The sequence below is a fragment of the Eulemur rufifrons genome, chromosome 7 (assembly GCF_041146395.1).
Source record: "Eulemur rufifrons isolate Redbay chromosome 7, OSU_ERuf_1, whole genome shotgun sequence".
Taxonomy (NCBI): Eukaryota; Metazoa; Chordata; class Mammalia; order Primates; family Lemuridae; genus Eulemur; species Eulemur rufifrons.
In genome coordinates, this window is record NC_090989.1 from 37,550,906 (window position 1) to 37,567,310 (window position 16,405).

Genomic DNA, 16,405 nt, shown 5'->3' on the forward strand with positions numbered 1-16,405 from the left:
ACATTAGGGCAATCTACTTTACTGAGTCTACTCATTCAAACACTAATCTCATCTGGATGCAGCCTCATAGATGCGCCCAGAAACTATGTTTAATCTGGGCACCCCGTGGCCAGTTGACACAAAAAATGAGCCATCACATCTGTGTTCTATGTTTATGTTAAATCCATTCTTTCATATTCTGTGTCTAATAATTTAATACCAAAAATCTTTGTGTCTGTTTCTTGCCTCTATAGTTGAGCTCTCATTGAATTGTCTTCTTACATGTGTTGATTGCTTTGATTGTATGCATACCATTGTACATGAAAAAATATTTGAAGATTTAGGCTTCAAATTAGAAGTCTAAAGAAAAAGATAACTTTGTTAGTTGGCTGTGTTCACTGCTAGTCTAAGGCCACCTTAAACTAAACTTAAGGCTTTAAATTTCTCAGAAGATTAAGATGAGTTACATTTGGCTGTCAGTTCCTCATGAAAGTTAGTCACTAGGATGGATATCTTTAAAGACTTCCCATATTCTATAAGCTATGGGCTTTATTTTATTTTCCAAACATTTTATGCAGATTAGCCACTCACAGCAATTTAGGTCAAAGAAAGCAGACTTCTTACTTATTTACTTGTGTACATTTTTCAATTTGACTTCAACTTGACCTGGTCATTCTTTGCAATATTGTCAACTCATGATGATTTTAAAAAACTATTTTGGTGATGCTATATCTAGGGATCACTATTTTGAGGTTGGTTCTGATAATTCAGAACATCTATATCAGAAACAAAAAGTTTTACATGGATTTTATTATTCTAGTGTGTGTGTATACATATAATTTAATTTGCATATAAATATATATATTTTATATATTTACTTCTTTTTCAAATATACTTAGTTTTGATAGTCTCTTTTATTTCAAGTAACTCCCACTCAGAATATCTATTTTCTTGTCAGCTTATGATTTTTGCTGATCTTTTCTTTAAAATGAATCTTGGAAATTATTTGAAGGTTTGACTTAAAGTTCTTTTTTTTTTTTTTTTTTTTTCCCTGATACTGTGTTGTTTCTTTCAGGTAAGTGGGGAAAGGACCTGACTAGGACTCCTTTAAGGTAAATCTTTAACTTGTTGATTGAACACTTCATAATAGAATGAATTCTGAGGTCACAGGTGTTTGAAAGCAGAATATGGTTAGGAAATCAAAATCACAAGAGAGTTTCTTTGTTTTTTCCTTTTGTAAAAAATGTCCCAAACATCTCCTTCTACATTTTATACATTTTAGGACTTTTCAAGATGTACCCAATTGTAGATGAAACCTTCCTAGAGTCTCAACTTTTTGAAGATCTTTCTGATCCACCCCCCTGTCCAGGGTTTACTTTATCTGTGTTGCATAGCTAATGAAACAAAATTTTCAGGCCACCTTAGACCAAGGGTCAGCAGATGCTTCTAGAGCAATGTAGTGCTTTCTTATGTCTCTTGAATTGAATTTTTCTTATAGATCTGGGGATTCTTATCATTTCCTAATTTCTCTAGCAGCATGAATTTTTTAAGAATGAATTTTTGAATTCTATCCAGCACATTTTGTGTTCCATATTGGAAAGCTGCATTACAATGTGTAGTCTGTGAATCTGCTTAAAATAAAAACACGATTGCCTCTTCAGAGATCTTTTGAGATGAGATGATTAAATTAGAGCATGCAAATTAATTTTTTTATTTCAGCATATTATGGGGGTACAAACATTTAGATTACATATATTGCCCTTGCCTCACCTTAGTCAGAGCTTCAAGCATGTCTATCCCCCAGACGGTGCACACTGCACCAATTAGATGTGCATATATCCGTCTACTCCCACCACCCACCTGCTCGACACCGGATGTATGTTACTACATATGTGCACTTAAGTGTTGGTAGTTAAGTCAGTTAATACCAATTTGATGGTTAGTACATGTGGTGCTTGTTTTCCCATTCTTGTTATACTTCGCTTAGTAAATGGGCTCCATCCAGCTTTATCCAGGATAACACAAGAGGTGTTAGCTCACCATTGTTTTTTGTGGCTGAGTAGAACTCTATGGTATACATATACCACATTTTGTTAATCCACTCATGTATTGATGGGCACTTGGGTTTGTCCACATCTTTGCAATTGTGAATTGGCCTGCTATAAACATTCTAGGGCAGATGTCTTTTTTATAGAATGTCTTTGTTTCTTTGGGTAGATGCCCAGTGATGGGATTGCTAGGTCAAATGGTAGCATGGAGCTATAAGAATTTGAGAAGAAAATGTTGTAAAAACTCTTATAGGAATTGGCCTAGGGAAAGAATTTATGAAGAAGACACCAAGGACAATCACAGCAACAACAAAAGTAAATAAATGGGACCTAATAGAATTAAAAAGCTTCTGCACAGCCAAGGAAACTATCACGAGAGCAAACAGACAACCTTCAAAATGGGAGAAAATATTCACATGCTACATATCTGGAAAAGGGCTAATAACTAAAATCTATATAGAACTCAGGAAAATCAGCAAGAAAACATCAAACAACCCTATCAAAAAGTGGGCAAAGGACATGAACAGAACTTTTCAAAAGAAAATGGACTAATGTCCAACAAACACATGAAAAAATGCTCAACATCTCTAATCATCAGGGAAATGCAGATCAAAACCACAATGAGATACCAGTTATCTCCAGTGAGAATGGCCTTTATCAAAAAGTCCCAAAACAATAAATGACGTGGATGTGGAGAGATAGGAACACTCATACACTGCTGTTGGGACTGCAAACTAGTGCAACCTCTATAGAAAGTAATGTGGAGATACCTCAGAGCCTAAACTTTGCTAAGATTTTAAATTAGAAAAACCTTAGACCCTTATTGGTCTACATTTCTTCTTTTTTTTTTTTTAATTTGTCAATTTAGAAAACAATTTAATTTTTAAGAAAACATAACACTTGTTAAGTATGTGACATAATACATATGTTAATTAGTTCAATTTAGCCATTCCACAATGCATACATATTTCCAGACATTATGTTGTACACCATAAACATGTACAGTTTTTATTTTTCAATTTTAAAAAGACATTGTAAATAGTGTAAAGGAAAGCAGTTATAATAAAAGACCTGAATTCTAGCATACTATAATTTACTCAGTATATAACGGTGAGCAAGTGACTTAACCTCTCTAAGTCCTTTGCTATAAAATGGGGATGATAATACCGTCTTGCTTATCTGACAATGTGGTATCTGGTACCATATAAAATAACAGATGCGCAGACACCAGTGGAAAGCAATGTGAACTTAAAAGCAAGGTGACCCAGAGACTCCCTCTTGAAATCCCCGTAGTAGCACATCAATTTGCTTTGAACCCACATTTGGGGAGCCATTGCTCTGCACAAGGCACAATGTTGGGCACCAGAGAGAGACCTGTCTCCTCCATCAGCCCACTGTTCAGGGAATGCCCAGCTTTGTGATGGACCCTAATACACAGGCGTATATGATACAAAGTATAAAGAGCAAAGGGCCTTGCCAGAGAGAGAGAGAAAGTACTGCAGGAGTCCAGAAAGAGTAAGAATCCCCTTCTAGCTCAGCACCTTCCCAAACAACACCTATCACACTCTAGCCCTGTGGGAAGTTAATAGCTGTTACCCTCAAACACATGTGAAATAAATTTGGGGAATACTGGCTGCAAACAATATTTAATAGATTTCTTTTCAAGAGGACTTCTCAGAACTTTTAATATTCAAGCATGCATTATAGATCTCCCAGGAGAGAATAAGGTATTGCTTGTTTTTTTGAAATGGTTTACATATGAAACCCATCTTTATTGATGTTTGAGTGACACATCACTCGGAATTCAGTGCTACAGAAAACAATTTTCCAGAAGCTTTTTGTGCAACCTGTTACTTTTCACTGGATATGAAAGTGGGGATGAAAGGCGCTGTGCTGGGGAAGGAGGATTGTGAAAGATATGAGACAATACCTGGAGCTGGAAGGAAAGGGACGACTTTGCTCAGAGTGCAGTGTGGAGGGAAGGCAGACAGAACCACGCATCAGGGATGTATGGGAAGAAATCTCAATGTAGCTGGAGTGCAAAGTGAAAGGGTCAGCCAAAGGAAATTCATTTACAAGGTCAAGGCAGAAGGAGCCCAGAGCATGACGAGACTGCTGTGGTGAGCAAAAATATTCCAGATGGTTTTGTAACTCTACCATGAGCAGTCAAGGGTGTAATCAAGACCTTGTCGAGGAATGCCTTTGTAAAACATCTCTCCTTCCTTCTGGAGCCCACAGCTCTACTTGTAAAACCATCTTTCCCCTCCCTTAGCATTGTAAAGAGCCACTTATCTTCTCATTGTTATTTCTGACCTTTTTTTTTTTAATTTAGATATTATATTTCCAATTTTGTTATTTTAGAACATTTTACTTAATGAAACATTAAAATTTGTATTAACAGAATGACTATATACAATATATAGAATTTTACCATTTGGGGGGTTATAAATATATTCAATATATCAAAGAATACATTTCCTTAAACAGGAAGAAAGTACAAAATACAGCGAATATGCCTAATGAATTTGCAATGTCTGTCGTGGTTCTTTTGTTGCATAGGAATAACAGAGTAAAAATAATTCAAGTTCTTCCATTGTGTTTGGACTTCCCAGTGAGTAATACTATCTCATCCATTTTGTCTTTGGACTCCAGTGTATCTTTTATGTTAATTTATCATGTTTAATAGGTGAGAGGTTTGTGTTTTGCCTTAGAAAAGAACTGATAAAATTTGCATTGTACAATACCCAGGAGATGATGATGGAATTTTCTTTCTTTGTTCATTTTTATATTAGAGTGTTCTGAAATGTATTATCGATGGAACTCCACACAGAAAGACTGCCTAAGACATCATAATGTTCTTCATTGCATAGTAATTTGTGACATACTGAAAGTTTGTGGTTGTTGAATGCTTTTAATTATTAAAAAATATCTACATAAATGGATTTTAGCATATTGGTATTACATTTACATTTAAAACAAGAAAATAAGAATATATATTAATACTTATACATTTCTCAAATTCCTTCAATTAAAGCTTGGTATCTTGAAATGCTACTGGAAAGCTTATAAAAGATGTGTGCCAATATTCATTGGCAAAATACCTGTTAGACTGCAAATTGTTCCTTTTTCTTATGATATGTATAACATTTCCCTATTAGAGATGGTTTTCATATCTTTAAGTAAAAATGCTTTTTTAAATACCTTTTTAGATGATTAATAGAATTGTTTTACATTTTCTTTCAAATTGCATATATTTATATTTTAAATCTTGTTGGACACTAGTCTAAAAATTCTTAATTCTGTTTTATTTTTAAATGTAATGAAGTAAAAAATAGCTTTCATCTGACCCAGAGTTGTCACAATCTTTGCTATTGTCATTTTAATTCACCTTAGAACTATTTGTTACTTTCTTTTCACTTTAAGAATAAATTAAATTAACTTTAATGTAGCATTTAAAAAAATAAAAGTACCAAAATGTATTCCAATTGCTCTCTTACTTCAAAACTCAAGTTGTACTCTTAATCATAATTAAATGCATTTTAAGAAAAAATATTTTAGTATCTAATTTATGGGAAATATCAACTATAAACATTGTTGTAATATTCAAATATGAAACATGCATAGTTTCATTTTATTCAACAGAAAGCCTTTTGAAATTATTTAACTTGAGGTCTCTACAAAATTATGTTAGAGAGAAACCCTGATCTTCTAGTTGTATAACCTAATGTCCTTTAGAAAAGAAAAAGTTAAATTAGATTTAAACAAGATATTTTTCCAGAATATTCTTAAGTTAAAAAAAAAAGAGAGTTAACACTTAATGTTATCAGAGTAGAAGAGAAAAATGTATACTTTACTAATTACATATGATTTGAATCTTTATAATGGGTTAATTTCTCCAATTTATGGTTACAAATATTCACTGGGAATTCAAATATATTGATATGTGTATGAGTAGCATTATATTTATAGATAAATAGACAAGACATTTTTGAACTTAAAAATGCAATCTTATCTGAATTTTAAAAGATTTGGATTCGAATGATTCATTATTTGGAAATTGACCTAACCATTGTGATATTTGGTGAGATCTTATATGTTAAAAATCTTTTATTGGAATTTTTTGTTTAAAAATTGTCCTTCTTTTAAATTTCAGGTAATACATTGAGACTTCATGTCTACCTTCAAAAAGAATGTTTGCAAACATAAATATTAAAAATATGCCTGTAAATAAATTTGTATTATAACACAATGGCTATACAGTTTTATATCTTGGTGATTATAAATAAAAAACCTAGGCTGTCTTGGATTCTTTAGTTGGAATTCAACCCAAGGGCAGAGGGTAAATTAAAAACCTCTTTTTCTTCCTTCTTCAGCAGGGCCTCTGTAAAATTCCAAGTTGTGAAGATGCAAAATATTGATATATCTTTTCTTCTCTCCTTTAATCTCATGATATATTTATTGTGAGTGGTGTAGACCAAAGAAATGTAACAGGATTGGGGTAGGAGTGCTTATCTCTCCTCTTTTGAACTGCAGTATCTAATAGACATGTATCCAAAAGTTCTCTTCAAGTGTCAGAGAGCTCCCATTCAGGGAGAGAAGGTCTGTGGGGCTCTGAGACCAGTTCAAGAGCAACATGGAAAAGGCTTGAGAAGTGGCCTTCTTTTCTTCCTCCTCTCTGGGAATGTAGCGGAAGCGTCTAGACCTGACAGATCACGCCATTTTGTAGAACCCTTGCCTTTTGAGCTATTAAGAAACTGATAAAAGGCAAAGGTTAATAAAGTCTCCTTGCTCACTTCATACCACTGACGATTACTTTTCTCTCTCTGACTTGTAAAATTGGCTAATGGTTTGTCTCAAATATTTCTTAAACCTGTCTCATCTTCTATAACTACTGCCCTAATGTGAATCATTATAAATTTTTCATAGATTATTACAACTGCCTCCCTCACTGCCTGCAATTTTAAAGCCTTCATTTCTTCCCTCCATAGGAATATCTAAAATACATGCCATATGAAACCTACTCTTCCCATGTATAGAACAAAGTTCAACTCTTTGCTATGAAGCATCCTGCATGGCACACATGAGCTACTCAAATGTTTGTTGAAGGAATAAACAGATGATAAATGAACAAGAAGTGAACAAATGAGCCATTTAACTTGAAGTGTCTACAAAATTATGTTAGAGAGGTAATCTGATCTTCTAGTTGTATAACCTAGTGTCCTTTAGAAAGGACAGATTTCCACCTGCTTCTCCTTCTTCATTTCTAATCTTTTTGTTATGTAGTTTTGCCTTCCACGTTGACCCCCTGCTTAGAATCACTCACTCTTTCTTTGTTTTGCTAACACCTAGTAAAATTTCAAGACTCAGCTCAGGAATCACCTCTTCAGTGACGTTTTCATGACCACCTGTCTTGCCTTCCTCTCCACCTCCCATTTCAAATGCTGGAAACCTCCCCCCACAGTGTTCCGTATTAACCTATGTACATGTCTAGCTTTGAACATAGCATCACTGCATTTTAGTCATTTATTTTCATGTCTGTCTCTATACCTAGATTAATTTCCTTGAGGACAGAGACTATATCATATGTAAATATTTTGTTTCCTGACATGAAATCCACTCTTTTCTCTTATTTATAGTTATTATCTAATACATGCTTAAAGAATGAATGCAGAATTGGATAACTTCACTACTATTGAAATAATGACTATATTTTCCCAATCTTTGTGTTTGAGGGAGGGGGAAGTTATTAATGAACATAACTTCTGCCTTTTTTAATTTGTCAGTTACATTTGTAAACATATTTTGCTGAAAAATATAAATATATTCAGCTGAAAATTTTCATATAGGGGACATATTAACACTTCTTTATTCCTATTCAGAAAATTACAAAAGATGTTGAACAATTTACAAATATAGTCTAAGAAAAAATCCTGGCATGATCTGGTTATGCTTTATTCAAAAGTTTGCAGTTTTTTAAATTTCTACATTTGACTGGAATTATGATTTTATACTGAATGTCACACATATATTCTGTCAACAAAGTTTCTTTAGATTGTGCAACAGAATTAGATGCATTAACAGTCTTGGCGTGCTGTTTTAAGTGACTTCTTGAGTCATTTATGACATATTAAGATACTGTATGCACTTGGGATATAGTAATAAATAAGACAACATCCATACCCTTTTGTACATATTTTATAGAGTAAGACAGGAATAATGCTTGCAAACAAATAAAAAATACCAAAAAATAATGATTATTCAGACAGTGATATATTTCCAGAAAATTCAGTAGAGTCTAGAGCATGACAGGTTTGGGGAGTTACTTTAGATAGAATGGTTAGGGAAGACCCTTCCAGGCAGGGGGACTTTGTGTGGGGACATGAAGGATAAGAAAATGATAGCCATAAGAACTTATTGAAGAATAGGTTTCCAGGCACAGAAAGGGCAAGCACAGAACCCATAGGTAGGAGTAGACTTTGTCATATGTGGAACAGAAAACTAAGTGTGACTGCAGTGCGTGAACTAAAAAAGGAGTGGTAAGAGATGTGTAGGAGAAGAAGATGCATTAAAAGAAGTAGTTTGCATTATTATTGCAGGAGAAGCCACTCTAAGATTTTCATCGGGGGATAAGAAAACAATCTACATGACTTGCTTTTGGCTTCAATATGAGATATGGAAACTATAAAGGAATAAAAAATGACTCCTTGTTTCTTTTCTTGAGAAACTAGGTGAGTGGGTGGTAATGTCATTTACTAAGATGGAAAATACTCCAGAAAAAAAAAAACTATGCAGAGGGTAGCGTTCAAGAATTGAGGTAGAATCATCTTGAGTTTAAGAAGCCTATTATTAAAAATGCAAGTGAATATATTCTCTAAAAGCTGTGTCAACAGATCAATTATGACAACCTTAGGATAGCATAATATATATTAAATTATTAATATGTACTGTGACTTAATGTGTTACCTTTCTCAAGTAATAAATTTGCATTTTAATGAGTTTTTCCTAAACACTTTGACCCAGATAAATTGCTCACCATACCAGCCATATGACAGACTGTGAGAGTTGAGTGCCGTGATAGGCAATCACCATTCTGAAATACGCGGACACCCCTCTGCTCCACCCAAATATAGGTCTCATTGTCGCCTAGGGCAGTAGTCCACTTCACGTGCTTTGCCAAGATGAATTCTTCTACACTCACATTTCTAGAAGGCAGCCTTAGGGAATAGGAAGGCCCCACACATGCTCATCAACAGCTTTTCCTGCTAAAAGTTTTAAAAGATTTGGGAACTTAGTTAATAGTTAATTTGGGGCCATTTGCTTTCACTCACTGAATGAATAGGCTTTTATCTAATAATTAAGTAGCAAAGGTATCATTAACGTATTTTTTTTTTTTTTTTTTTTTTTTGAGACAGAGTCTCACTCTGTTGCCCAGGCTAGAGTGAGTGCCGTGGCGTTAGCCTAGCTCACAGCAACCTCAAACTCCTGAGCTCAAGCGATCCTCCTGTCTCAGCCTCCCGAGTAGCTGGGACTACAGGCATGCGCCACCATGCCCGGCTAATTTTTTCTATATTTATTTTTAGCTGTCCATATAATTTCTTTCTATTTTTAGTAGAGGTGGGGTCTCGCTCTTGCTCAGGCTGGTCTCGAACTCCTGAGCTCAAACGATCCGCCCACCTCGGCCTCCCAGAGTGCTAGGATTACAGGCGTGAGCCACCGCGCCCGGCCACATTAACGTATTTTTAAGATGGTTTAAAATACAAACGGGTAAAATGTTCAGGATACACACATTTTTTATTGTAATATAAACAAAAGAAAATATTTACTCTCCAAATAGTTTACCTGTTATACTGTCAGTATAGTTTTTCAGGGGCAGTAATGACATAGAACATATTAATCTCCTGAATTGAAAATGGAATTTGGGACCCAGTGCTTAAAGAGAAAACCTCATGGTCTGGGAAGAGCAGAATTAAACTCTGAGGGCAGAAAGGGAAGGAGGATTTGAAAGAAAATGCCAAGGCTTTTCCTGCTTTCACTTCCCCAATGTCCTAATTCACATTAGTGGGGAGATGGACACGTCCAAGGGGCATGGTGTAATTTAGCCTTGTTTGAGTCATTTCTGGATAATGAAGTATTACTTATACATCATTATATTCCACATAAAGCAAATATTCTCTTTTTTTAACTTTTTTTATATTTATGATTATATAACTATTATAACTAAAAATGGCTATATTACTTTGCCCCAAATACCTTCAGTTAGGGTCTAACACTGGGATGATTAAAATAGCTTATTAAAGGATGAATCTGAGAACAGATGTCGACAGCTATAGGACATCTTGCAACTGTATTAAGTTAAAAATGAAAAAGAATTAAATGTGACCATCTTAATAATTTAGTAACATAGGCTTTATTTATTTACAGCTGTTATCAGTTAGCTAGTACTCTGTAACAATCCACACTAAAACTTAATGACTTAAAACAAGAACTTTTTTATTCCTCACGAGTCCACCGGTCATCTAGGCCAGAAGTCCCTAACCTTTTTGACATCAGGAACCAGTTTCCTGGAAGACAGTGTTTCCACGGAGGGTGAGGGTGCAGGGGTTGCCACCTGGCTCCTCCTCAGATCATCAGGCATTGGTTTCTCATGGGGATCGAGCAACCTGGATTCCTGGCAAGTGCAGTTTGCTGTGGTCTTCCTGCTCCTACAGGGGTCTGATGCCCCCGCTGATCTGACAGGGGATGGGGCTAGGGCAGTGATGGAGCAATGGGGCGCGGCCTTGGGTGCAGGTGGGGCTTTGTTCACCCATCGCTCACCTCCGGCCTGTCAGATGTAGCCTGGGAATTGGGGACCACAGATCTATTGATCTGGGACAATCACTGGTTGATTTCACATTGGCCGTCTCAACCATCCAGCTGGCTGCCAGGATGACTGAGTTCTGGCTTTCTAGAAGTCTGTCCTTGGGGTTTACACATAGCTTGTTAGGGATGAATCTGCAAACAGCTGCTTCAAAGTTACAAGATGCTTTTTAACAGATTTATATTACTTTCCTTCGTTTTAAAAGTGCAGTGAATAGGTATGTGTAGAAATTTTTAGTAATATGCTTTAAGACAGTCAAGCGACTTTTAAAAAGTCAACCTTATTATCATTTTACACACATAATCCAGAAAAACTGTTTGATGGAAAACCCAGGATCTTATGATCTTTATGTTTGGGCTTTTAAGAAGCCAATTGCTTTCATATTTGCTTCAGTTACATTGAAATGAACTAAACCTACATATCGTCCTTGGTAGGATACACTAAAGTGTTTGTTTAATTAAATTGAGAAACCAGCTTGTCAAAATATTAATTGGCCTATGTGTTTTATAGGTGAACCAACAGTTTTATAAAGCTCATATAATCAAATTAAATTTTGATAAATTTTCAGAAAAATAATGTATAAATTAGAAGATATTATTTCCAAATTATATAATTTGGTATAATCTTTGTGAGTTTAAATCACAAGATACCTTTCCAGAGATAAATAATTCATTTCTGAAAAAATGTAAGTAGTTGAAGATAAATCCACATCATACCTAAAGAAGGTAATCACTAAATGATATGTCAGCAAAGTTATATTATTATTTTTTTTCCAATGAGCTTTTCCATTATTTTATTTTTAAGAAGTAAAATATAATTTCAATATCTTTTTTTGTTTGTTTGTTTGTTTGTTTTTAAGCTCATTATGGCGGTACAAAAGTTCAGGCTATGTATATTGCCCATGCTTCCCCATTCCCCCCAGTCTGAGCTTCAATTGTGTCCATTCCCTAGACAGTGCACATCACACTCATCATGTAGGTGTGCATCCCCTCCCCCCCCCCGGGTCAGAACTTCAAGCGTGCCCATTCCCCAGGCAGTGCGCATTGCACTCATCAAGTAAGTATACACCCATCCCTTCCACCCAGCCCTGACCTCTGTCCGATACCCAGTTGGTGTTATTCCCAAATGTGCACTCAGGGAAACCAGTTTGCTGGTGAGTACATGTGGTGCTTATTTTTCCATTCTTGGGATACTTCACTTAATAGACTGGGTTCCAACTATCTCCAGGAGAACCAAAGAGATGCCATATCACCATTATTTCTAGTAGCTGAGTAATATTCCATGGTATACATATACCACATTTTGCTAATCCATTCATGAATTGATGGGCATATGGGTTGTTTCCACATCTTTGAGATTGTGAATTGTGCTGCTATAAACATTCGGGTGCAGGTGTCTTTTTTATAGAATGACTTTTGTTCTTCTGGGTAGATGCCCAATAATGGGATTGCTGGATCGAATGGTAGGTCTACTTGAATCTGTTTAAGGTATCTCCATAATGCTTTCCACAGGGGTTGCACTAGTTTGCAGTCCCACCAGCAGTGTATTAGTGTTCCTGTCTCTCCACACCCACACCAACATGTGTTGTTTTGGGTTTTTTTGATAAAGGCCATTCTCACTGGGGTTAAGTGATATCTCATTGTGGTTTTGATTTGCATTTCCCTGATGATTAGAGATGTTGAACACTTTTTCATATGTTTGTTAGCCATTTTTATATCTTCTTTTGAAAAATTTCTATTCATGTCCTTTGCCCACTTTTTGATAGGGTTGCTTGATTTTTTCTTGCTGATTTTCCTGAGTTCTAAATAGATTCTTGTTATCAGTCCTTTATCTGATGTGTAGTATGCGAAAATTTTTTCTCATTCTGTAGGTTGTCTGTTTACTCTCGTGACTGTTTCTTTGGCAGTGCAGAAGCTTTTTAATTTGATCAGGTCCCATTTATTTATTTTTGTTGTTGCTGTGCTTGCCTTAGGGGTCTTCTTCATAAACTCTTTGCCTAGGCCAATGTCTGTAAGTGTCTTTCCTATGTTTTCTTCTAGAATTCTAATAGTTTCCGACCTGAAGTTTAAGTCTGTTAACCAGAGTGATTTGATTTTTGTGAGAGGTGAGAGCTGTTGGTCCTGTTTTAGTCTTCTACATGTGGATATCCAGTTTTCCCAGCACCATTTATTAAATAAGGAATCTTTTCCCCAGAGTATGTTTTTGTCTGCTTTGTCAAAGATTAGATGGCTATATGAGGATGGTTTTATATTTGGATTTTCTATTCTGTTCCACTGGTCTGTGTCCCTGCACTTGTGCCAAAACTGGGCAGTTTTACGAACCACAGCCTTGTAGTATAGTTTGAAGTCTGGCAAATTAATACCTTCCATTTTGGTTTTTTTGCTTAAGATTGCTTTTGCTAAACGGGATCTTCTCTGGTTCCATACAAAATAGGCATAGACGGGGCCTATCTAAAAATGATACAAGCCACATATGACAAACCCACAGCCAACATCATGCTGAATGGGGAAAAACTGAAAGCATTCCCACTTAGAACTGGAACCAGACAAGGCTGCCCACTGTCCCCATTACTTTTCAACATAGTATTGGAAGTCCTTGAAAGAGCTATCAGGCAAGAGAGCAGAATCAAGGGAGTCCAAATAGGGACAGAAGAGATCAAACTCTCACTCTTTGTTGATGATATGATGTTATATCTAGAAAACCCCAAGGTTTCAACCAAGAGACTCCTGGAATTGATCAATGAATTCAGTAAAGTCTCAGGATACAAAATCAATGCACACAAATCAGAGGCATTCATATATGCCAATAACAGTCAAACGGGGAACCAAATTAAGGACTCAATACCCTTCAAAATAGCAACAAAGAAAATAAAATACCTAGGAATATATTTAACTAAGGAGGTAAAGGACCTCTATAGGGAGAACTATGAAACACTGAGGAAGGAAATCGCAGGACATGTAAATAGGTGGAAAACCATACCATGCTCATGGATCGGTAGAATCAACATTGTTAAAATGTCTATACTGCCCAAAGTTATCTACAGATTCAATGCAATCCCTCTTAAATTACCAACATCATTTTTCACAGATATTACTATTTTTACTAATTACTTTACTACTTTACTAATTACAGAAAATTTAAAAATATATGGAAATTGGAAAAACATTCAAAATTTTATTACATAGAAATGAACCATAGTAACAATGGGATTATACCATCTACTCATGTATAGAGACAGAGTTGAAATTACTTTCTTCCATTAATATAAGTAATAAGCATAATTTTCTTGTATATTTTTGAAACACGATTTTTAATGTGAAATTTCTAGCATATGAAAGGTACAAAAAATGAGTTAAATAAACATTTTCCCCACATATGCAAAATAATTTAATATTTTTTGAACTTTTGTTCTTTTTTAATATTTCTTTTGCTTTTAAAAGCAAGGCTGTGATAAAGCTAAATATCTGTGCACATCGCTGAATCTTGCTTCCTTCCTGACACTGGATACATCTTGATAAATTTCTAGAAGTAGACTACTAATCTGTTTCTTTTCCGTGCACCCCTGCAATTCAACCCAAAGTGCTCTCTGTCTCTCTCTCTCTTTTCCCCTGCCCCTTCTAAATCTCTAACAATATTTGAATCTCTGCTGATTTAAGAAACCACATAACAATGGATTAATTTTCTTTGCATTGTATTGATTACCAGTAAGAGCAATTGTTTAAAAAAAAATTTGCCAATTACATTTCTTTTGTGGTAAATTGTATGTTTATACATGTTACCATTTTTCTGTTGAATTTTCAAGCTTTGATTATGAGAACTTTCTATATAATAAAAATCAATCTTTTGTCTAAAATTAACTTTATCATTTGATATTTTTATTTGTAGATTTATGCTTAAATTGTTCTCTTTGTCCAGAGTTTAGAGAAGTCATAATACTTTATTAATTTCCTTTATGACAGAGATAGTTTTTAAAATGTGATATTGTATGAATTTTTATTAATATGCATAGTAAAAACAAGGGCATGGCAGAAACCATAGAGTTGAAATATTAAATAAAAGATGAAATGATAATAAGAGAAGCTTCAAAATATGATGCTAGTGGGTCACTGCACATAGGAATTCGTTGTGATGGGAACTGTCTACCCTGGCACCTTTATTTTTTTAGTTGATTAGCTGTCGCATGTGGTAACTTGGTAGATAGAACATTATCACAAAATTTTCAGAATCAGACTCCAGGCCAAAGCATGTCATAGCTATTTCCTCTCCCTCGAGATGACTCGAAACCAATAGGTACTCTTTAACTCTTCTCATCTTTCTAAATTTTCTAATCTTTCTATATTTTTCACATGCCATAGAGTACCTTAAATTAGTAAATATCTCATTTTCTTTTATATTTCCATAGAGATGACCTAAGCACAGAGTTCTTTATAAAGACCTATGCTTGACTAAGTTCTGCCAGAATGCAGAATTAGGAACTAAATAGATTTGGGGGTTCCCATTTATATCCAGGTCAAATGCATTAGAAACAAAAAATAAATTAATATTTATACAGTAAAAATCCCTTTTATGTCATCTTCTAAGTAGCAGATTCTTTTGTGACACAAGTGAGTTTATGTTTCACATTCTTTGTAAGAATTTCAAAAGGGAGAATTTTTATTTATTTGAAGAAATTTTGGCTTCTTTGTTTAATAATAAGGCAACTTTTCACTTTTGTAATTAATAATGTATCATGATTTGCTAACTTTTTAAAATGTATTACAGAACAAAATAAAAATGAGAATATATGGAAGATAATGTAAACCTAAATTGTTTATTTCTTCATATATTAGCAAAAATACATTATTTAAGTAACAGGACAAAGGAGATTATAAATATTTGAAAAAATAAGACTAATAATAACCTTAAAGTCAAATAATAAATGACTTTTAAAGCTCCTTTATTTTCTCCTATAACATTGGTGAAGAAATGTAGACTCTCCTCTATGTAGAATAAAACAGAAATCCTTCATTTTATTATATTCGCATTTCTAAAAAATTGACATTGATGCATTTTATTCAAAGTAGAATGGATTAGGAATTGCACTTATTTACATGTTTACAGACATATTTTCACATGGAAATCACGGAATACATAGGGCTTTTCAATAAATGATGACTAGTCATTCATATATAATAATTTTAATTTTTTTAGGATTATGGGAGCCCTTTTGGTACCAGGGACCAGTTTCGTGGAAGATGGTTTTTCCACAACTGAGGGAGATGCGGTGGATTGTCTCAGGATGAATCAAGCACATTACATTTATTGTGCACTTTATTTCTATTGTTATTACATTGTTAACCTCCCTGCTAATGATAATCTGTATTTGCAGCCACTGCCCAGTACTAGCATCACTAGATCATTAGGCATTAGATTCTCATAAAAAGTGCGCAACCTAGATCCCTCTGATGCACAGTTTCCAGTAAGTTCTACGCTCCTACGAGAATCTAATGCCACCGCTGATCTGATAGGAGCCAGAGCTCAC